The sequence below is a fragment of the Salvelinus namaycush genome, chromosome 4 (genome assembly GCF_016432855.1).
Source record: "Salvelinus namaycush isolate Seneca chromosome 4, SaNama_1.0, whole genome shotgun sequence".
NCBI lineage: Eukaryota > Metazoa > Chordata > Actinopteri > Salmoniformes > Salmonidae > Salvelinus > Salvelinus namaycush.
Genome location: NC_052310.1, coordinates 10,803,450 through 10,827,670, shown reverse-complemented (window position 1 = coordinate 10,827,670; position 24,221 = coordinate 10,803,450). Strand labels below are relative to the sequence as shown.

The 24,221-nt window shown below is 41.7% G+C and overlaps 1 protein-coding gene across 3 annotated transcripts in view; it reads left to right on the top strand.

Annotated features, from left to right (window-relative positions):
* Positions 1–24,221, top strand: part of LOC120046136 (phosphatidylcholine:ceramide cholinephosphotransferase 1-like) — a 50,124-nt gene that overhangs the window by 15,455 nt on the left and 10,448 nt on the right. The gene's annotated exons all lie outside the window — the stretch shown is intronic.

Below are 24,221 nucleotides of genomic sequence, written 5' to 3'. Positions count from 1 at the left end.
TCTGTTCTTTTGTGTATTTTTCCGTGTATGTATATGACACACCCTATGTGCTTTAATGAAATCAACTATAAGCATTGAGCTTGTATGATGCTTTAAGCTTACGGTTTGATGAAATAAGATCAATGCCTCAAGAGGGCGTCAGAGATCTAGATGACCAGAAGGAAAAAAAACTTTACCTGACCCAACTATTCTCCTCCTGCTGGCTTTTGCAGATTCTGCCATTACTCTCCTGAAGTTGCCGGTAAAGGAGTCGGCAACCTTTCTCATGTTGAATACCAATTTATATTACCATTTCTACTGATCTATGTGCCAGTTATGGTTTTCATTTGCACATTTTACATTTTTGTGAAAGTTTAATTTGGTTAATTAAAATGCTATCTAAATGAAAATGATACAAACTTAAAGTAACTTCTATTGCCAATGCCAACTATATGTAAAAATAGCCTAAATAAAAACATTGCAGCCTGCATGTATAAAATATCCTGATTTTTAAAAATAAATCTTGATCCCATTGAGGGAGAGGTTGTTGTCCTTGCACCACACGGTCAGGTATCTGAACTCCGTATAGGCTGTCTCATCGTTGTCGGTGATCAGACCTACCACTGTTGTCATCAGCAAACTTAATGATTGTGTTGGAGTTGTGCCTGGCCGTGCAGTCGAGTGGACTGAGGACGCACCCCTGAGGGGTCCCGTGTTGAGGATCAGCATTGCGGATGTGTTGTTACCTACCCTTACCACCTGGGGGTGGCCCGTCAGGAAGGCCCGGATCCAGTTGCAGAGGGAGGTGTTTAGTTCCAGGGTCCTCAGCTTAGTGATGAGCTTTGAGGCCACTTGAACGCTGAGCTGTAGTCAATGAACAGCATTCTCACATAGGTGTTCCTTTTGCCCAATGTGAAAGGGCAGTGTGGAGTGCAATAGAGATTGCATCTGTTGGTGCGTAATGCAAATTGGAGTGGGTCTAGGGTTTCTGGGATAATGGTGTTGTGCGCCATGACCAGCCTTTCAAAGAATTCTATGGCTACAGACATGAGTGCTACGGGTCGGTACTCATTTAGGCATGTTATCTTAGTGTTCTTGGGCACACTGCTTGAAACATGTTGGTATTAGACAGGGAGAGGTTGAAAATGTCAGTGAAGACACTTGCCAGTTGGTCAGTGCATGCTCGGAGTACACGTCCTGGTAATCCGTCTGGCCCTGCGGCCTTGTGAATGTTGACCTGTTTTAAAGGTCTTACTCACATCGGCTGCGGAGAGCGTGATCACAGTCGTCCGGAACAGCTGATGCTATCATGCATGTTTCAGTGTTACTTGCCTTGAAGCAAGCATAGAAGTTATTTAGCTTGTCTGGTAGGCTCGTGTCTCTGGGCAGCTCAGCTGTGCTTCCCTTTTGTAGTCTGTAATAGTTTGCAGGCCATGCCACATCGGACGAGCTTCGGAGCCGGTGAAGTATAATTCAATCTTAGTAATGTATTGACGCTTTGCCTGTTTGATGGTTCGTCAGACGGCATAGCGGGATTTCTTATAAGCTTCCGGGTTGAGTTCTGCTCCTTGAAAGCGGCAGCTCTACCCTTTAGCTCAGTGCGAATGTTGCCTGTAATCCATGACTTCTAGTCGGGGTATGTACGTACAGTCACTGTGCGGACGACGTCCTCGATGCACTTATTGATGAAGCCAATGACTGATGTGGTGTACTCCTCAATGCCATCGGAAGAATACCGGAACATATTCCAGTCTGTGCTAGCAAAACAGTCCTGTAGTTTAGCATCTGCTTCATCTGACCACTTTTTTTTAATAGACAGTCACTGGTGCTTCCTGCTTAAATTTGAGCTTGTAAGCAGGAATCAGGAGGAAAGCATTATGGTCAGATTTGCCAAATGGAGGGCGATGGAGAGCTTTGTACGTGTCTCTGTGTGTGGAGTAAAGGTGGTCGAGTTAAAACATTTATTTATTTATTTTTTATTGAAAAAATAAGATTTTAACATGCTGGTAGAAATTTGGTAAAACTGATTTTAGTTTCCCTGTATTAAAGTCCCTGGCCACTAGGAGCGCCACCTGGATGAGCGTTTTTCTGTTTGCGTATTGCAGTATACAGCTAATTGAGTGCGGTTTTAGTGCCAGCATCGGTCTGTGGTGGTATGTAGACTGCTCTGAAAAATACAGATAAACTCTCTAGGTAGATAGTGTGGTCTACAGCTTATCATGAGATACTCTACCTCAGGTGAGCAAAACCTTGAGACTTCCTTAGATATCATGCACCAGCTGTTGTTTACATAAATGCATAGGCCCCCGCCCCATGTCTTACCAGAGGCTGCTGTTCTATCCTGCCGATAAGAGTGTATAACCCGCCAGCTTTATGTTCTTAATGTTGTCGTTCAGCCACGACTCTGTGAAACATAAGATATTACAGTTTTTAAATGTCCCGTTGGTAGGATAAACGTGCTTTCAGTTCGTCCCATTTATTTTCCACCGATTGAATGTTAGCTAGCAGGACGGAAGGTATGGGCACTCTGATCTCTTTCCGCGAAATCGCGTTTCTTTCTCCAGCGAATAACGGGGATCAGGGCCTGGTCGGGTGTCTGTATTATATCCCTCCCGTCCGACTCATTGAAGAACTCTTTGTCCAGTTTGAGGTGAGCAATCACAGTTCTTATGTCCAGAAGCTCTTTTCGGTCATAAGAGACGGTAGCTGCAACATTATGTACAAAACAAGTTACGAAAAACGCGAGAAAACAAAATGGTAGGTTAAGAGCCGATAAGACTGGAGCCTTCCCATCCGGCGCCATCAGATATTATAGAATATTAGCTCAAAAGTAAATATAAACTGTACCAACACCCAAAATGAGGACCGGAACCTATTTCAGTCCAAGTCAAGCACTGATAAGAAGTAATCAGGTAGGCCTATTTTATGACATTTCCTTTGGATTAAAGCATGACATTTTTTCCCTTACACGCTGAGTGGTTATCGAAAGGGAGAGTGCTGGAACAATTTCTCAAATACATTGAGGAACTATTGTAATTCTCAATGGATGTGAAACTAGATTTCATTTGCTTGCTGTTTTGAAGTGAAAACATTACTTTGAGAAGTGCCACAGGTCATTAGTGATGATGCATTAAACCAATCAGAAATACCATCAGATGGGCCTCCCGAGTGGCGCAAGGCACTGCAGCACCGTGCTAGCTGTGCCACTAGAGATCCTGGTTCGAGTCCAATTAATTAGGGCCGATTTTCAAGTTTATAACAATTGGTCATCTGCATTTTTGGATGCCGGTTATGGCAGATTCCATTGCAATCCACGAGGAAACAGGCTGATCACCTGTTACGCGAGTGCAGCAAGGAGCCAAGGTAAGTTGCTAGCTAGCATTAAACTTGCCTTTATAAAAATCAATCAATCTTAGCATAATTACTAGTTAACTGCACATGGTTGATGATATTACTAGTTTAACTAGTTTGTCCTGCGTTGCATGCCTGTTAATTTATCATCGAATCACAGCCTACTTCACCAAACGGGTGATGATTTAACAAAAGCGCATTCGTGAAAAAAGCACAATCGTAGCACCAATGTACCTAACCATAAACATCAATGCCTTTCTTAAAATAAATACACAAGTATATATTTTTAAACTTGCATATTTAGTTAAAAGAAATTCATGTTAGCAGGCAATATTAACTAGGGAAATTGTGTCACTTTCAGTGTAAACAGAGTCAGTGTATATGCAGCAGTTTGGGCCGTCTGGCTCATTGCGAACTGTGAAGACAATTTCTTCCTAACAAAGACCGTAATTAATTTGCCCAAATTTTACATAATTATGACATTGAAGCTTGTGCAATATTTAGACTTAGGGTTGCCACCCGTTCGATTAAAATACGGAACGGTTCCGTATTTCACTAAAATAATAAACGTTTTGTTTTTCGAAATGATAGTTTCCGGATTTGACCATATTAATGACCGAAGGCTCGTATTTCTGTGTGTTTATTATAATTAAGTCTATGATTTAATAGCGCAGTCTGACTGAGCGGTGGTAAGCATTCATTCAAACAGCACTTTCCTGCGTTTGCCAGCAGCTCTTCGCAATGCTCGAAGCACAGCGTTGTTTATGACTTCAAGCCTATCAACTCCCGAGATTAGGCTGGCAATACTATAGTGCCTATAAAAACATCCAATAGTCAAAGGTATATGAAATACAAATGGTATAGAGAGAAATAGTCCTATAAATTCCAATAATAACTACAACCTAAAACTTAACTGGGAATATTGGAGACTCATGCTAAAAGGAACCACCAGCTTTCATATGTTCTGAGCAAGGAACTTAAACGTTAGCTTTTTTACATGGCACATATTGCACTTTTACTTTCTTCTCCAACACTGTTTTGCATTATTTAAACCAAATTGAATGTTTATTTATTTGAGACTAAATTGATTTTATTTATGTATTAAGTTAAGTGTTCATTCTGTATTGTTGTAATTGTCATTATTGTACATATATTAATCGGTATCAACTTTTTTGGTCCTTCAATAATCGGTATCAGCGTTAAAATTATAATCGATCGACCTCTACACTCCACATATTGTATTAATGGGGACCAGGTTAAATCGAACTTTTGTCGGGACCCATGCACAGTGTACCTAACCTTGGGGCTAACAGTTGTATTACACATTTGAGAATGCCTCAAATGGGGTCCCAGAGGCCACTCAAAGATTGGCATGGCGAAAACATGTGTACCACAGTCGTTGGACTCTCAAAGATGATGGCATCTCAAACACTTAGTCAACATTTGGGTATATTTTTGCCAATCTGTCATTTGAGTAATGGAGACGGTGCAAAACCTTAAACTGGCACTTAGTAGGCTTGAGTGGAAATGAAGGGAAACCATTTTTGGCAAAGCTGTGAGTTTGCAGGTTTCTAAAAAAGAAAAAAAAAAGTGGGTATTGGAAATATTATGGTCAACCCTCTGTATCGAATGAGTTATCAATGAATAGGTCACAAAAAAACACCAGACCGTTCCTATGCCAGAACTGGAATGCCATGTCAATCTGTGACGCTGAGAAGAGATGATTAGATGTTAATGGAGAGAAGGCGCTTGCTTGTTTAAGGCTAAAGTGACTTCGGAATAGGGAGTTCTTAACAATGGGGTTCAAAACATGGGTTCCAAGGTTCATGGGCATTGGGGAGCACAGGAGTGAGACCGGAGAAGTTGGAAGGCTTGACTAACTCCGTGATGGCCATCCTTGTTTTCAAATGTAGAAACCCAATAAACACATTTAGATGTATTAAGCCTGCAGGCTTAGGTCTCTCTAGATATACATTTCTCATTTGTGGATTTGACTTATTCCAAATTAAGTTGGAAATGTAGCTGTCCAGATGTTTGAACATTGACTTTGGCAGAAAAATGGGAATATTTGCTATAAGTACAAAAACCTAAGTAGTATAGTCATCTTAACAGACTTAATGCAACCTGCTAATGAAATAGGAAGAGACGACCACCTTATGAAATCCTGCTTAGTGTGCTCCAGGAGGGTTTTGAAGTTATGTTTAAACAGAGCCTTAAATCAGTGTGACCTTGATCCCCAAATAAGTAAAGATCTGATGCCCCACCTTAAATGGGAGATTGGCATACCCAGTTCCTTCTGCTAACTGATTAATGGGGAGGAGCACACTTTGTTAGGTTTAACTTATAACCAGAGAATGTCCCAAAACCTTCTAGCATGTCCAAGAGATAGGGTATAGCCTCCACAGGGTTAGAGATGTATAAAAGATTGTCTGCATATAAGGACATCTTGTGAGTTATGTTGCCCCTTAATATTCCCTTAATCCTCTCCTCCGCCAACAGGGTGATAGCAAGTGGCTCAATAGCCATATAAAATAGGAAAGGGGATGCACAGCAACCCTGCCTGGCCCCCCTGTGGAGAGGGAAGTAGCTGGAGGTAACATTGTTGGTGCAAACAGAAGCCACTGGGGACAAGTACAAACTCTTAATCTAGGAAAGGAATGACGGGCCAAACCCAAATCTCTCTAGTATTGTAAATAGATATTCCCACTCAACCCGGTCAAAGGCCTTCTCAGCATCAAGAGACATGACAACCTCTGGCTGTTGAGTAGGCAGAATAAAGAACATTATATAGCCGGCGCATATTATTATAGAAAGATAAATCCAGTTTGGTCAGAGTTAATTATATTAGGTATCACTGTCTCTAAACAGCACGAGGACCTTAGTGAGAATTTTATAAATGACAGCACGAAAGGCTTATAGGGCGGTATGAGCCACAGTCTAGGGGATTCTCTAGGGGATTTTTTTTTTAAGCAAAACCGAAGTAGTCGCCTGGGTAAGTGTCTGTGGCAGTTTGACTTGAAAGGATTTCATTGTACAATGAGCTGAGGATGGAGGATAATTTAGAGGAGAATGTTTTATAAAATTAAATAGGGAAGCCATCAGGCCCAGGGGCTTTACCACTCTGCATGGACTGGATTGCCAGAGTAGCTTTGTCGTCACTTAGAGGCATCCATGTTGGTTTGTTCATCTGAATTGAGACGGGGGGTGTCCAGATTGTCTCAATGCATGCATACGAGATGTGTCAGGAAGTGCCTCTGGTGAGCAAATAGCAGAGTAGGATTGCTTAAATTGATTTCTTTGAGATTGGTAGAAGTTAAATCAGCTGCAACACAGACTTCAGGTATAGTGCTGCTAGCAGCGGCTTGATGAAGCTGGTGAGAACTTGCCAGCTTTCTCTCTGTGTTCATAGAATTTTTGCCTCGAATTAAACAGAAGCTGCTTCGTTTGTTTGGTGGAAAGATTGTCAAATTTCGATTGGTGTCGCAGTCTCTCTTTGAAGAGTTCAGAAGTCGGAGAAGAGGCATATCTGTTGTCCACATCTAGAATGAGTTGAGATGGCTCCGATAAGCGTTTGGTGCACTGTTTGTTGTCATACGCTGTGTATGAAATAATTTGGCCCCTTAGAATGCTTTTAACGACTCGCACACAGTAGAGACACGTCATGGGTGCAGTTGATCTGTAAAAAGACATCAATGTAAGTTTACGTATTTTATGTATTTTAAAGGCACTACAGGATGGTAGTAGTGGGTCAAGTTGCCACGCTCGTTGTGACAGTACTGTACGGAAAGCGGATATCTAGCTGGACAGGGCTATGGTCTGAGATAACAATGCTGTGATATTGGCTATTAGTTACAAAAGGAAGAATTATTTTGTCCAGCAGGAAAAAGTTAATCCTAGAATATGAGCGGTGGACTGGAGGGAAAAAAGGAGTACTGTTTAGCATTGGGATTGCTCCTTCTCCATGGATCAGACAAATTGTAGGATTCTAGAAATGAGTTGATGACTGTGCCTGATTTTGAAATTACATAGTTGGGCTTCGGTCTGGATCCGTCTAGACTTGGATGCAATACACAATTGAAATCTCCGCCCAATATCAAATGATCAGAGTTAAGGTCAGGAAGTGTCATGAGGTCAGAAAAAATTGAGCGTCATCCCAATTAGGACCATGGAGTTTAGCCAGATTAACCTGTCTGCTAAACAATTTCCCCATCACTAATATATCTTCCATTAGTATCTGAAATTACTTTGGAGGAGACAAACTGGGTGCCTTTTCTAATAAGGATGGCTGTTCCTCTGGCCTTGGCACCAAAGTTGGAGTGAAATAGTTGGTCTACCCATCCTCTGTTAAGTTTATCACGGTCGCTGGACCGGAGTTAAACAATGTCCGGACTTAAGATGAGCATACACTCTGCTACGCTTGATCACCTGGTTAATTCCCTTCACGTTCCAGCTGATAAAGCATGTGGAGCCTAGAGTATGTGAATTAGGCATAGTCATAGTAATCAGAAATGTATGATCACATGGCCAGTGTGCTGAAAGGTCAGAGTAAGAAAAGAAAAAGAAAAAAAAATACCCATAAAACCTTAGACCCCTATGCTGGCCTTCCCCCCCAGCTAGTTGGTAAAAACTAATTGTGCCATGTACTGTAAATAAAATACTATTCAAACGATATTGTCCTTGTGAGAACATGTCACCCTATACATACCCTAATTGTTCATAATGTTGAATAATTGTCTTTTTTTAGCAGCAGGGTGGAGGCACGTTTCTAATCAAGATATGAATTCACTAGTTGGTCCTTAGTCGCGTTAGCACGGCTAGTGCAGGGTCATAGTATGAGCCCACAATGGCTAGTTAGTATTATGTCGCCTATTCTAGGCCTATAATTTCCTGTAGCAGTTTAACTATGGACAGGGTAGGCCACATTCCGCCTATGGTCTCGAGTCCCTATCTCACACCGAAAAATGTGACCGTTCCCCCGGAGCTGTCTGTTCTCGAAGTCCTCAACCCTGGAAGTGAGTTTGACGACATCTGATAGCCGGGTGACTTGCTCTTCCAGTGTCACCACTTTGTCGGAGTAAAATATTTGCGCCAACTTCCAGGCTATTCAGACGGGTGTCATGTCTCGCCAAGTCTTCGTTAACGGAGTTGACCTTTATGTTCACCTCGGTGGCGAGAATAGCTATTTGTAACAAACATTTCTGGAAAAAAAGCCAGATTTGTAAATTGGTTTGGATTCCAAATTTAAATGTTACAAAATGAACACGGTGGGGGAGGTGTTGGTCAAGTATTAATAGTAAATTGTTCGCCCTGGATCGGAGCACCGAGAAAACGCATGTTCACATGTTGCTGCTCACCAGCGCCCCCATAGGCCTATTTCTATGTGTGTGTCCTTAACATTGACAGGAGCACTCCAAACAAAAGACAATGACTGAATTGACAAAACTTTTAAATTGAATGAAATAAACCAATACTTGTTTCTCAGAAGTGTTGCGTAGGTTGTGTACTCTGCAAACAATGAGAATGGGAAGACTGGAATAATAATATTGAATGCATGAAAATAAATTACCATAACCAAAGTAAAACATTGTACATTAGAAATGATAGGAATTAACAGTAAATGTACTACTGGTGATATACAGTTGAAGTCAGAAGTTTACATACATCTTAGCCAAGTACATATCAACTGGGGAAGGGCTTGGTTTTTTTCACACTTCCTGACATTTAATCCCAGTAAAAATTCCTTGTCTTAGGTCAGTTAGGATCACCACTTTTATTTTAAGAATTTGAAATGTCAGAATAATAGTAGAGAGAATGATTTATTTCAGCTTTTATTTCTTTCATCACATTCCCAGTGGGTCAGAAGTTTACATACACTCAATTAGTATTTGGTAGCATTGCCTTTAAATTGTTTAACTTGGGTCAAACGTTTCGGGTAGCCTTCCACAAGCTTCCCACAATAAATTGGGTGAATTTTGGCCCATTCCTCCTGACAGAGCTGGTGTAATGGAGTCAGGTTTGTAGGCCTCCTTGCTCGCACACGCTTTTTCAGTTCTGCCCACACATTTTCTATAGGATTGAGGTCAGGACTCTGTCATGGCCACTCCAATACCTTGACTTTGTTGTCCTTAAGCCATTTTGACACAACTTTGGAAGTATGCTTGGTGTCATTGTCCATTTGGAAGACCCAGTTATGACCAAGCTTTAACTTCCTGACTGATGTCTTGATGTTGCTTCAATATATCCACATAATTTTCCTACCTCATGATGCCATCTATTTTGCTAGTGCACCAGTCTGACCTGCAGCAAAGCACCCCCAAAACATGGTGCTGCCACCCCCGTGCTTCACGGTTGGAATGGTGTTCTTCGGCTTGCAAGCATCCCCCTTTTTCTTCAAAACATAACAATGGTCATTATGGCCAAACAGTTCTATTTTTGTTTCATCAGACTAGAGGATGTTTTTAAAAAAGTACGATCTTTGTCCCCATGTGCAGTTGCAAACCGTAGTCTGGCTTTTTAATGGCAGTTTTGGAGCAGTGGCTTCTTCCTCGCTGAGTGGCCTTTCAGGTTATGTCGATTATAGTACTCGTTTTACTGTGGATATAGATACTTTTGTACCTGTTTCCTCCAGCATCTTCACAAGGTCCTTTGCTGCTGTTCTGGAATTGATTTGCACTTCTCACCAAAGTACGTTCATCTCTAGGAGACCGAACGCTTCTCCTTCCTGAGCAGTATGACGGCTGCGTGGTCCCATGGTGTTTATACTTGCATACTATTGTTTGTACAGATGAACGTGGTACCTTCAGGCATTTGGAAATTGCTCCCAAGGATGAACCAGACTTGTGGAGGTCTACAATTTGATTTCTTTTGATTTTCCTATGATGTCAAGCAAAGAGGCACTGAGTTTGAAGGTAGGCCTTGAAAGACATCCACAGGTATACCCCCAATTGACTCAAATTATGTCAATTAGCCTATCAGAAGCTTCTAAAACCATTACATTTTTGGGTATTTTCCAAGCTGTTTAAAGGCACAGTCAACTTAGTGTATGTAAACATCTGACCCACTGGAATTGTGATAGTGAAATAATCTGTCTGTAAACAGTTGTTGGAAAAATGAATTGTGTCATGCACAAAGTAGATGTCCTAACTGACTTTTCAAAACTATAGTTTGTTAACAAGATGTGTGGAGTGGTTGAAAAATGAGTTTTAATGACTCCAACCTAAGTGAATGTAAACTTCTGACTAACTGTACTGTGCCTTAGGAAAGTATTCTGACCCCTTGATGACTTTTTCCATATTTTGTTAGGTTAGCCTTATTCTAAAATGTATTGTTTTTTCCCCCCTCTTCAATCTACACACAATACCCCATAATGACAAAAAAAAATTAAACATTTGCTAAAAATGATATCACATTTACATAAGTAAAAATTTACTCAGTAATTGTTGAAGCACCTTTGGCGGTGATTACAGCCTCAAGTCTTCTTGGGTATGATGCTATAAGCTTGGCACACCTGTATTTGTAGTTTCTCCCATTCTTCTCTGCAGATCCTCAGGCTCTGTCAGGTTGGATGGGGAGCATTGCTGCACAGCTACTTTTAACTCTCTCCAGAGATGCTTGATCGGGTTCAATTCCGGGCTCGGCTGGGCCACTCAAGGACATTCAGAGACTTGTCCAGAAGCCACACCTGTGTCTTGGCTGTGTGCTAAGGGTCGTTGTCCTGTTGGACGGTGAACCTTCGCCCCAGTTTGAGGTCCTGAGAACGTTGGAGCAGGTTTTCATCAAGGATCTGTTTTATTTTTTATTAACTAGTCAGGTCGGTTAAGAACAAATTCTTATTTTACAATGACAGCCAAACCCTCCCCTAACCCGGACGACGCTGGGCCAGTTGTGTGCCACCCTATGGGACTCCCGATCACGGCCGGTTGTGATACAGCCCAGGATCGAACCAGGGTCTGTAGTGACAACTCTAGCACTGAGATACAGTGCCTTAGACCACTGCGCCACTCGGGAGCCCCCTTTACTTTGCTCCGTTCATCTTTGCCTCGATCTGGACTAGTCTCCCAGTCTTTGCCACTGAAAAACATCCCCACCATGCTTCACCGTAGGGATGGTGCCAGGTTTCCTCCAGATGTGATACTTGGCATTCAGGCCAAAGAGTTTAATCTTGGACCAGATAATCTTGTTTCTCATGGTCTTGAGAGTCTTTAGGTGCCTCTGTCAAACTCTGTCATGTGCCTTTTACTGAGTGGCTTCCGTCTGTTCACTCTACCATAAAGGCCTGATTGTTGGGGTGCTGCAGAGATGGTTGTCCTTCTGGAAGGTTCTCCCATCTTCACAGAGGAACTCTAGAGCTCTGTCAGTGACCATCGGATTCTTGGTCACTTCCCTGACCAAGGCCCTTCTCCCCCGATTGCTCATTTTGGTCGGGCAGCCAGCACTAGGAAGAGTCTTGGTTGTTCCAAACTTCTTCCATTTAAGAATGATGGAGCCCACTGTGTTGTTGGACCTTCAATGCTGCAGACATTTTTTGGTACCCTTCCCCAGATCTGTGCCTCGACACAATCCTATCTCGGAGCTCTACGGACAATTCCTTCGACCTCGTGGCTTGGTTTTTGCTCTGACATGCACTGTCAACTGTGGGACCTTTTTATATAGACCGGTGTGTGCCTTTCCAAATCATGTCCAATCAATTGAATTTACCACAGGTGGACTCTAATCAAGTTGTAGAAACATCTCAAGGATGATCAATGGAAACAGGATGCACCTGAGCTCAATTTCCAGTCTCATAGCAAAGTGTCAGAATACTTAAGTAAATAAGGTATTTCTGTTTATTTTCAATAAATTTGCAACAATTTCTAAAATCTGTTTTCGCTTTATTATGGGGTATTGTGTGTAAATTGAGGGTTTTTGTTTATTTTATTCATTTTAGAATAAGGCTGTAATGTAACAAAATGTGTAAAGTCAAGGGGTTCGAATACTTTCCGACAGCACTGTATGTAATGGGGAGTTGATATACGCAAACAACTCACAATGAAGCTATGAAACAATGAATGTGCACATTGGTGGGAGAGAGCACATTCTGGAGAGAAGTGCATGGTCAACATGACTTTTATGGTGATATGGTCTCAGCAGAAGTCAGGGCATTCATACTTCTTGTGGAGCAGTGCAGCGTTGTCAAGGAAGTGAGTTTGTGTTTATACAGGATGTACCGCTTCCACCTACCGTCAACCAATCATGTCAATGCAGAGCTATACAGAACTCTGCATTGTTAAAAAATTTGGGAGGCACATGGTGATGCGGTATGGAGCTCAATTTTGTCTCTGCATGCCACTAGAGGCTCCGCAATTGCGTCAAACCCTCCAAATGGAGCCTCCGATCTCATTTTCAGATCAAGCATAAATTGGCTTTTAGTTCTAGGCCTCCACAATGGATTAGTTCACTGAGGTGTGTGTGTGTGCTCGCGCATACATACAGTACCAGTTAAAAGTTTCAAGGGTTTTTCTTTATTTTTACTATATTTTCTACATTGTAGAATAATAGTGAAGACATCAAAACTATGAAATAACACATGGAATAATGTTGTAACCAAAAAAGTGTTAAACAAATCTAAATGTATTTGAGATTCTTCAATAGCCACCCTTTGCCTTGACAACTTTGCACACTCTTGGCATTCTCTCAACCAGCTTCATGAGGTAGTCACCTGGAATGCATTTCAATTAACAGGTGTGCCTTATTTAAAGTTAATTTGTGAAACTTCTTTCCTTGATGCATTTGAGCCAATCAGTTGTGTTGTGACAAGGTAGGGTGGGTATACAGAAGATGGCCCTGTTTGGTAAAAGACCAAGTCCATATTATGGCAAGAACAGCTCAAATAAGCAAAGAGAAACAACAGTCCATTACTTTAAGACATGAAGGTCAGTCAATACGGAACATTTCAAGAACAAGAAGTTACTTCAAATGCAGTCCCAAAAACCAAGTGCTAGGATGAAACTGGCTCTCATGAGGACCGCCACAGGAATGGAAGACCCAGGATAAGTTTATTAGAGTTAACTGCACCTCAGATTGCAGCTCAAATAAATGCTTCAGAGTTCAAGTAACTGACACATCTCGGCATCAACTGTTCAGAAGAGACTGCGTGAATCAGACCTTCACGGTCGAATTGCTGCAAAGAAACCACTACTAAAGGACACTAATAATAAGAAGAGACTTGCTTGGGCCAAGAAACACGAGCAATGGACATTTGACTGGTGGAAATCTGTCCTATTCGTCTGAAATTTGAGATATTTGGTTCCAACCATTGTCTTTGAGACGCAGAGGAGGCGAACAGATGATCTCTGCATGTGTGGTTCACCCCGTTAAGCATGGAGGAGGAGATGTTGGTGTGGGGGTGCTTTGCTGGTGACACTGTATACGATTTATGTAGAATTCAAGGCACACTTAACCAGCATGGTTACCACAGCATTCTGCAGTGATACGCCACCCCATCTGGTTTGGGCTTAGTAGGACTATCATTTGTTTTTCAACAGGAAAATGACCCAACTCACCTCCAGGCTGTGTAAGGGCTATTTGATCAAGAAGGAGATTAATGGAGTGCTGCATAAGATTACCTGGCCTCCACAATCACCCGACCTTAACCCAATTGAGATGGTTTGGGATGAGTTGTGTTTTAGTCGAGCACTAACACAATCTCGGTCAAGCAACAGCCTAACTACCAAACATTGGGGTCAGCCCTAAACTCTCACAATGATCCAGAGAATCATTATAACAGGAAACTAAAATTGTCTAGGAGCCTGATCAATGAGAAGGGATCATTATTCTCAAATTGTTGCCTGACAAGTCTGCTGTTGATAATCACTAGAAGGTTATGGTGAGAACTTCTCAGCATTACTAAAATGCCAGAGATTGTCATAGAACCCATCTCTTGGATTAATAATTAACTTTTGCTGTGCTACAATGGATCAGATTATTCACAGAAAAATGCTTTGCAACATGGTATATTACCAGCACTGTAACCTCCACTGTTTTACCTTGGAGGTTGTTAAAATGTAAACACAATTAGGCCAGGTAGGCTGTTGTCCTGTGCTTGTTAGCCTCAGGCCTAACCATCATTTATCTATTTTTTTGGGATGGTTAATCCTACGTTGAATGGGTGAATTATACTTACTGCGTCTGTAAACTAGAGTAGAACTAAGGCCTAATGTATTTCTGTGTCAACACTTAAAACCACCATTGTTTATTTTAGGCTTGACAGATGGATAAACAAGACTTGCATGACAGTGAGGGTTGAGCTTGATGTCACTGGTTTGGTACAGATGCTCTGTAAATAGAGGTGGTGTCTGTCTCGGTCTCTGCCGTCAGTTCCTATTGTGTTCTGGCATTTTTCACTGTCCTCGGACCTTGTTAGGAAGTCATCGGTGCCACTGAGACAGTAAGGTAATGAATGATGGTAATTGATCCCTGTGTTGTGGTGAGTAAACTACACTCATGGGTCAAGGAGTTTATCATTACTTGTGGCTGTTCTGTGATTTTGTTTTTCTCATCGGATAATGCCTATGCTACTAGGAGACTGTCTGAAAGACGATGCCTTTGTTTGGTAGGTAGTCTACTATGCTTTGAATGTAAGGCTGTAGACTGTGAGGTTTTGATTCTATTGTAGCTGTGCATGGCTTCCAATGGCATCAGTAACAAAATCTGAATTCCTTCCTTCCATTGTCTGAAACTGGCCTGATCTTTTCACATCTTAGCGTACTGTATAATTTAACCAAACAAGCTTAGTTTATGTTTCACTTCAACGTTCCCACCCACCAGATGGAAGTGGTTTGAGATGGAGATTCATGCATTCAGCAAATTTAATTTCATGGTCGGTCAAAGGCCAAAGGACACACTGCTGTGGTGTCAAGATTGTTTGTTGTGACAACATGAGCGCTGATAAACTTGCTTGCCGGTTTTCGATAATCAAAGGTCACGCACTGCACTTTTCAGGCTCTCACTGTAGACCTCCTCTCACTGTAGACCTCCTCTCACAATGTCTCCAATCTTTGAGTTTTGATCTTGGCTAGCTTTTGTTGGTAAAGAAGCACTGGTTTGTTCAAATAGTATGGGGGAATCGACTGAGCAAATTCCTAAAACACAAACCCTGTGTCTGTTGGCTGTTTAGTCTATGAATCGCATTACCAAGAGCTGTCCTGTTGGCCCGCAAAACTAATGTATTTGTAAAGTGGATGGAAATCAGTTTACCTTGGCGATGTTGAGGCATTGTTTAATTTCTGTCTGTGCCACAGTAGCGCCTTCAGCACCACGGTTTGTTGAAGGAATTTAGAGAAGTTTGAAATCAGCCATTTGGATTGCAGTAATGTCATGACTCATTTATGACCTGAAACCCCGGGGTCATAACTGAGACAAGTGTGGACCGAAGTCGAACGTTCAGTTGCTTGCTCCCACATAAATGCCTGTGTGAAGTGCATGGGCAGTTATCCATACTGTCTGAAAAGTATGCAATGGTCCTCCGCTGTTCAACTGGAAAGGTCACTGCAGAGATAGGCGAATAAACTGGCAAAGTTACCCACTTTTTATCTCTCAGCATACTTCATTCCCAATGTTAGTACTGTACTTTATCAGAGAGCCGGTGCAGATAGCATTGTAGACCTCGAAGTGACCAAAGGATTTTTATAGCTGCTGAATTTTTCCTCTTCAATATCTTATATTAAGAAGAACATTGTCAATAATTTTCTTCTAAGTATTAGCCTATCTGTCCTGAAGTGTTAATTGGTTTAGAAAGTCTACATCTGTGTCATACACTTAAAGGGATGTTCCTAATATTCAAATTATTTAAAGCTAGTGTTTTGGTGCCCCGGTACCACTGCTAAAAGGCCTGAACCAGTTCACAACCCTTTGGCCTGCCTCTCAGGTGCAGCCTAAAAGGTGTCACCATTCTGGTATGAGGGTAGTTGATCCTAGATTCAGAAAAGTTTTAAAGTAGGCCTATATTTCCATGTAGGCCTAGACTAAATCTTGTCCAAGTACCAGAGGTTACCCTAAATCATGGCTGAAAGTGAATTCACCATTAATTGATGAGACACAGAATACACCCTACCTAGCTATCATGTTTGTTAAAATAACTCAATCAATAGTATCAACATGGAAGTTTCATTTTACACACAATTTCTGTCTGCATGACACTCCAGTGGAGAATAAAGGAAATGTGCCGTTTCTTGTTGAAAAGCTGAGAGGAGTTTTTGAATTGCCATTGAATTGTGAGAGCCGTAAAATGGTCTAACACTCCTACCTATGATCTTTTCTAATGGCTATTAGATTGAATTGAGTGACCAGAAGCTGCCCTGAAATAGAATGTGCTTCTTTAATGGACACCACAGTGAAAACGTCTCATCAGTCTGAGTAGAAAATGACTTATTCACTAGTTTCTCCCTGTGGACTCCAGTCTGTTTCCTATTGAATTGATTTGGGCCAAGTGAGTAAATGTCACCTGTTAGGTGGCTGGATGCGAATGCTTTGAATGTACATACTGGTAAGCTAGGTCTGTTTCCATTGAACGTGAGAGGAGGGTTGAACAACTAAAGTCTACGTGTCTCATTGCTGCTTTGTTTTTGGGTCTTCTGACTGTAGGCCTATTTCATCCTTACAATGTGCAATAAGCAACTTCTTTGTAAGCATAGGTGAGTACGTAGACATGTGAAATTCAATACAGGTGAGAGTAGTATGTATATTTGTGCTCAATGCAAGATACTATTTGTTAGCTTCATCTCATTTCTGTAACAGAGAACCCCTTTTGTAAACAATTCCACAGGGAATAAGAAATCTGAAGACTGATTGAAAGTGGGTGTGACATTCCTGTGGCCAAGCACTTGACTAGGCATACATTTTGACTGCTGTAGGAATCCTTTATCTAATTGAACTAAAGGTACCACCACTACGAACTCATTTTGGCTTGAGAAAATGTTTGACTTTGTTCAGGGTATCAATGGGTTAAATCACCCTGTCCCCTATTCTTTTAGAATTCCATATCAGCCTTCATTCCTAATTGATTCATTTACTCGATTGTCACGGAATATCCACCGTTATCCAGAATCTCTCGTGGACAGATTCGCAGATAAACGTTAAATGGGATGTGACATTTTTAACAAGAATTTTACTTCTGGGTAACAGTTTCTCACCCAGATTAAACGGTGAGCTCAATAAAGCAGTATAGAGTTACTGCAGAGCAAACAATGTGCGCTACACTTAACCCTGGGAAAGCACATCTTGACTTTGGGGCATAGTTAATATTAAAAGATCCCTTTCGGTGTGGTTACTGATTATGCAAGGCGTAACCAGGCAACTCGCTAACAGAGCTTAACAGCTTCCCCTACACGCCTTCACGATTCTTATGAAAGTAGAAATGCTGCCTGGGCTGTGAGCTGGCCAGCCGGGGATGCTTACACCAACTGAGCGTTTCCCGAATGACTGTTCAGCAACGGATGGGTGGGACTCACTGAAGTTCTCAGCTTAGTGTCACTGCCCAACGCAGCCAGGTGGAAATTCTGAGGAGTTGAGTGATTAACATTTTCTGTCTGGTTGGGACAGCTTTTTCTCAGAGCTTTTCTTGTTGTATTGTAGCGCCTCTGAGTGGGAAAAGGAAGACCACAGCAGGCAGCTCAAACTCTAGATATCACAGGTACAGTGGCTTGCAAAAGTATTCACCCCCCCCTGGCATATTTCCTATTTTGTTGCCCAACCTGATTTCTTTTTTTTGGGGGGGGGGGGTTGTATCGTTTGATTTACACAACATGCCTACCACTTTGAAGATGCAAAATATTTTTTGTTGTTGTGAAACAAGCAAGAAATAAGACAATAAAAACAGAACTTGAGCGTGCATAACTATTCACCTCCCCTAAAGTCAATACATTGTAGAGCTACCTTTTGCAGCAATTACAGTTGCAAGTCTCTTGGGGTATGTCTTTATAAGCTTGGCACATCTAGCCACTGGGATTTTTGTCCATTCTTCAAGACAAAACTGCTCCAGCTCCTTCAAGTTGGATGGGTTCCGCTGGTGTACAGCAATCTTTAAATCATACCACAGATTCTCAATTGGATTGAGGTCTGGGCTTTGACTAGGCCATTCCAAGACATTTAAATGTTTCCCCTTAAACCACTCGAGTGTTGCTTTAGCAGTATGCTTAGGGTCATTGGTTAAATAAAGGTGAGAAGAAAATCTAATAAATTGTCCTGCTGGAAGGTGAACCTCCGTCCCAGTCTCAAATCTCTGGAAGACTGAAACAGGTTTCCCTCAAGAATTTCCCTGTATTTAGCACCATCCATCATTCCTTCACTTCTGACCAGTTTCCCAGTCCCTGCTGATGGAAAAACATCTCCACAGCATGATGCTGCCACCACCATGCTTCACTGTGGGGATGGTGTTCTCGGGGTGATGTGAGGATGTTGGGTTTGCGCCATACATAGCATTTTCTTGGATGGCCAAAAAGCTCAATTTTAGTCTCATATGACCAGAGTACCTTCTTCCATAGGTTTGGGGAGTCTCCCACATGCCTTTTGGCAAACTCCAAACGTGTTTGCTTATTTTGTTTAAGAAATTGCTTTTTTCTGGCCACTCTTCCGTAAAGCCCAGCCCTGTGTAGTGTACGGCTTAGTGGTCCTATGGACAGATACTCCAATCTCTGCTGTGGAGCTTTGCAGCTCCTTCAGGGTTATCTTTGGTCTCTTTGTTGCCTCTCTGATTAATGCCCTCCTTGCTTGGTCTGTGAGTTTTGGTGGGCAGCCCTCACTTGGCAGGTTTGTTGTGGTGTCATATTCTTTCCATTTTTTAAATAATGGATTTAATGGTGCTCCATGGGATGTTCAAAGTTTCTGATAACCCAACCCTGATCTGTACTTCTCCACAACTTTGTCCCTGACCTGTTTGGAGAGCTCCTTGGTCTTGGTGGTGCCCCTTGCTTAGTAGTGTTGCAGACTCTGAGGCCTTTCAGAACTGTGTGTGTGTGTGTATATATACTGAGATCATGTGAGACTTAGATTGCACACAGGTGGGCTTTATTTAACTAGTTATGCGACTTCTGAAGCTAATTGTTTGCACCAGATCTTATTTAGGGGCTTCATAGCAAAGGGGTGAATACATATGCAGGCACCACTTTCCTGTTTTTAATTTTTTAGAATTTATTGAAAGAAGTAATTTTTTTCACTTCACCAATTTTGACTTTTTTGTGCATGTCCATTACATGAAATCCAAATAAAAATCCATTTAAATTACAGGTTGTAATGCAACAAAATAGGAAAAACACCAAGGGGGATGAATACTTTTGCAAGGCTGTGTGTGTGTGTTATTTGTATACATTTTTAAAAATGTATCTCACACACAGTTTTTATTACTAAGGATAGGTTCCCAACTGAGATTCTGTCATCAACTAGTTGTCTCCATGTGAGGTCACTGGGAATACTGTGTGTGCCAGAGGAGGCTGGTGGGAGGAGCTATAGGAGGAAGGATCATTGTAATGGCTGGAATGGAACGGTATCAAACATATGGAGCCCACATGTTTGACTCTGTTCCATTCTTTTCATTCCAGCCACTACAATGAGCCCGTCCTCCTATAGTCCTTCCCACCAGCCTCCTCTGGTGTGCGCAATGCACATGTTCAGTGGTTATTTTCCTTACATGGTTTGAAGAGACCTGAGTAGGAAATGAACTGAAGTTTGTAGAGGCTATTACTTCAACTTTGTACTAAGGCTAGTTTGTACTTTTAGGTGTAGGCTTCCAGTAACAACTGATTCATCCTATGAAGCAATCGGTGCTCATAATTATCCCACTGGGCGCTGACGTCAGTTCAATGTCTAGTTTTGAGTTACATTTGGTTGAGTTGTCAACTAACGTCAAATCAACAAAACATGTCATTGGATTTGGGTTAAAATACTTTTTGCAAATCCAATCAGTTTTTCACGTTGATTCAACGTCATCACGTTGATGTTTTTGTTTGAAATGACGTGGATTCGCCCAGTGGGATGATTCTGACTTATCATGAATTATGTTGTAAAACTGCTTGATCATGTTAACTCTTTTAGATTTTCAATAGGGACAGTAACTCAGACTGATAATGTTGCTAGAATTATCTTAGATATCCTAAATCAATCTTGCCTCGCATAACTATTCAACAAGGGGTATAACTTCATTATTTTATATCCTCCTGTGTTGTATGGTCCAGTGTACTGGCCTATGAGGCCTACAGGGTTGAAGGCTTAAAATCAGTCAATTTGGGCCACCGCTTATGTTTAGAAAGATAACTACTCTCCCTGCTGTAGGCCTATATGTTATTACTGATCTCAATGGTGGTGGACACAGCCAAGTCAGACACTTTTTTGGCATTCAGGTTTCTTTCCCACGGCTCCTCTGTGGCTTGTTATTCACACTGATTAGAGGGCACTTTAATCATCACGTTTGTGGCACGTACAATTTAATAGGCCGCATGTCAAGGTGACAATATGCCCACAATTTATATTGTATTTTAATGACTATCTAAATTTTGTAAAAAAAATACATTTGAGACCAACAGCTCGCAGTTGTTGATTCATGCTCTTGGCAAGCTTTAACTAGTCTTGCAAACACCAGCCTCTCTAGCTCACTGTGTATTTAGGCTAAACTTTACCCTGAGTTACTCACACTTAAAAAAAATTGATTTCCTGTTATGGTGGTAACGTTGCCTGGCATTGCATCATGCATAAAAACAGCCCTTAGCTGTGGTATATTGGCCATATACCACACCCACCCGGGCCTTATTGCTTAACTAATGGTATATCAGCACGGTAGAATTAAATGGCTATAGTTTATTCTTACATGTTCTATGTTTGAGCTGCTTTTGAAAGCAAGTCTAATTGAAAACATTATTGGCATTGTTGAATTCGATTTTCATGATTGCAAGCTAGGACTGATGGTTTGGTTAGCTAAACTAGCAACAAAGATTTGTATAACTAACCCAAGATGGACCTGAACCCGTCGTTTCCAATGGGAGCAAATTAATCATAGTGGGCAGAACAAGCATGGAGGTGGGCAGAGCCAAGTACGAGCTAGTGAGATCCTTTTGGCGCGTTCTAGCATTTAGGCGCGTTCTAGCATTTATTTGCATTTTTCCATTAGGGAATGCCTACTCTGTGAAGTGCGTGTGCAATAACTAAATTTGCTCTTCCACAATTTTTGGAACCTTTGGGTAAAGTCTACAAAAAGTAGTCCACTCTGTTACATATTTTAATTTTGGAAACTGTATGAAGGTCATAGTTTAATTGATGAGAAAATTTGTTGAATGTCGGCCAAAATCCATCTCGCTCCATCTTCTCCCACTGCCGGCCACTGGACTTCCTCTCATCACCATATTTGGTAGTGAGTGGAAATGCCAACCGGATGCTTCACATTTATACATACTGTGAAATATCTGGCTCTAATAAGAATTAATAGAATGGGCTTGGAACCTCTAAACCTGTTAGTCTAACTGGTATTCTCATGGCGGACCTGGTATTGTGACGCAGGATTGCCACAGTTACCAGGCTTTGGCTTCCTCCAGGCGTCTGAGTCTTGGACGGCATGAATTGGAAATTGCTCGCTAATGTTTGAATGAGTTGATAAAGTAGAATAAAAGTTTTGCTAAAATGGGCTGATGAGTTTGCAGACTAGATAGCTAGCTGATTGGGTCATTGATTTAGCAAGCGCAATGCTAAAAACATAGCTAGCTGAGCAGGTAAGATAGCCAGCATGGTTAAATAAATCATGCAATCTGTAAATCTTTACTCACCGTGACAACATTAAATAACTTGCTAAAGGAAATGTTTGTCAGTCTTCTGCACTATAACTGTACTTTAGCCAACTAGATACTTTTGGACAGTGACAGCCTGTCATTTTAGCATTTTAGAGTCCGTCTGTGTCACGTAGAGTAAAAAAAAAAAAAAAAAAATCAAGTTTGAACTTGTATTTTTCAGTCAAACCCGTTGCTGACAGGTGTTTAAAATCGAGCACATAGCCATGCAATCTCCATAGACAAACATTGACAGTAGAATGGCCTTACTGAAGAGCTGTGACTTTCAATATGGCACCGTCATAGAATGCCACCTTTCCAACAAGTCTGTTCGTCAAATTTCTGCCCTGCTAGAGCTGCCCCAGTCAACTGTAAGTGCTGTTATTGTGAAGTTGAAACGTCTAGGAGCAACAACAGCTCAGCCGCGAAGTGGTAGGCCACACAAGCTCACAGAACGGGACCGCTGAAGCTCGTAGTGTGTGAAAATCGTCTGTCCTCAGTGCAACACTCACTACGGTGTTTTCAAACAGCCTCTGGAAGAAACGTCAGCAAAATAACTGTTCGTCGGGAGCTTCATGAAATGGATTGCACACAAGCCTAAGCTGCACACAAGCCTAAGATCACCATGCGCAATGCCAAGCGTCGGCTGGAGTGGTGTAAATCTCGCCACCATTTGACTCTGGAGCAGTGGAAACGCACTCTCTGGAGTGTTGAATCACGCTTCACCATCTGGCAGTCCGACGGACAAATCTGGGTTTGGTGGATGCCAGGGTAACGCTACCTGCCCGAATGCATAGTGCCAACTGTAAAGTTTGGTGGAGGAGGAATAATGGTCTGGGGCTGGTTTTCATGGTTCGGGCTAGGCCCCTTAGTTCCAGTGATGGGGAATCTTAACGCTACAGCATATAATGACAGTCTAGACGTTTCTGTGCTTCCAACAGTTTGGGGCAGGCCCTTTCCTGTTTTAGCATGACAATGTCCCTGTGCACAAAGTGAGGTCCACACAGAAATGGTTTGTCAATCAGTGTGGGAAAACTTGACTGGCATGCACAGTGCCCTGTCCTCATCCCCATCGAACACCTTTTGGGATGAATTGGAACGCAGACAGCGAGCCAGGCCTAATCGCCCAACATCCATGCCCAACCTCACTAACGCTCCTGTGGCTGAATGGAATCATAGTGGAAAGCCTTCCCAGAAGGGTGGATGCTGTTATAGCAACAAAGGGGGACCAACTCCATATTAATGGCCATGACTTTGGAATGAGATGTTTGATGAGCAGGTTACTTACACTACTTACACTACATGACCAAAAGTATGTTTTAGATTCCCAGGAATGAGAAATGGCAGTGTCACTACTTATGCAGCAGGCATTTCAAAATACAATGAATGATTAATTTAATAAGAATGAGTCCTATTAAGAGTTCAGAGGCACTCATTCGCAGCCTGGAGCATGACCTGTAACCCTATACTTGACTTGCAAGACCATATTCCAAGTCCTACACCCTCAACTCCATACCCTGTAAGCACTCTATAGATACCTACTACACATACAAAAATTAGAGGCCAAGTCATAGCGAGTCACTAGTTGGCTCCTTGTGGAGCCTTCTCGCCCGGGCCATAATGAAAGCATTTGTATTGTGTCTTTTATGTATTATTCCGTTTGCAAACATCTGTGGTGCCTATAACGTTACATAATCTACCTGTGATTGTTGTTAATTAGAATGTGTACCAGGTTAGCTAGGCGCTAATGTCTTATCTCTGAGTAATTAATTTCCCTACAATTTTCCCAAGAACAAACTCACTGCACCACATAACATTAGCCTACTTCAACATCGTCCTCCATATCAATCAGGCTAGCTAGCCAGCTGGTTTAATTAATGTGACTTTTTTTTACCCAGGATTTTTTTCTTTTTTTGTGCTGAAAAAATATAATTATGATTTCTAATAAGGTACACAACAGGTGCACATAGACAGAGAACCAAGTGACAACCTAACCCAAGCTAATGTTATCTACGTCTCAGCTAGCTAAGTTAACGTTAGCTAGCTAGCTAGCTACATTAGCGATAATTTAGCTAACATTAGCCAGACGCCAGTTATTGTTAACATATT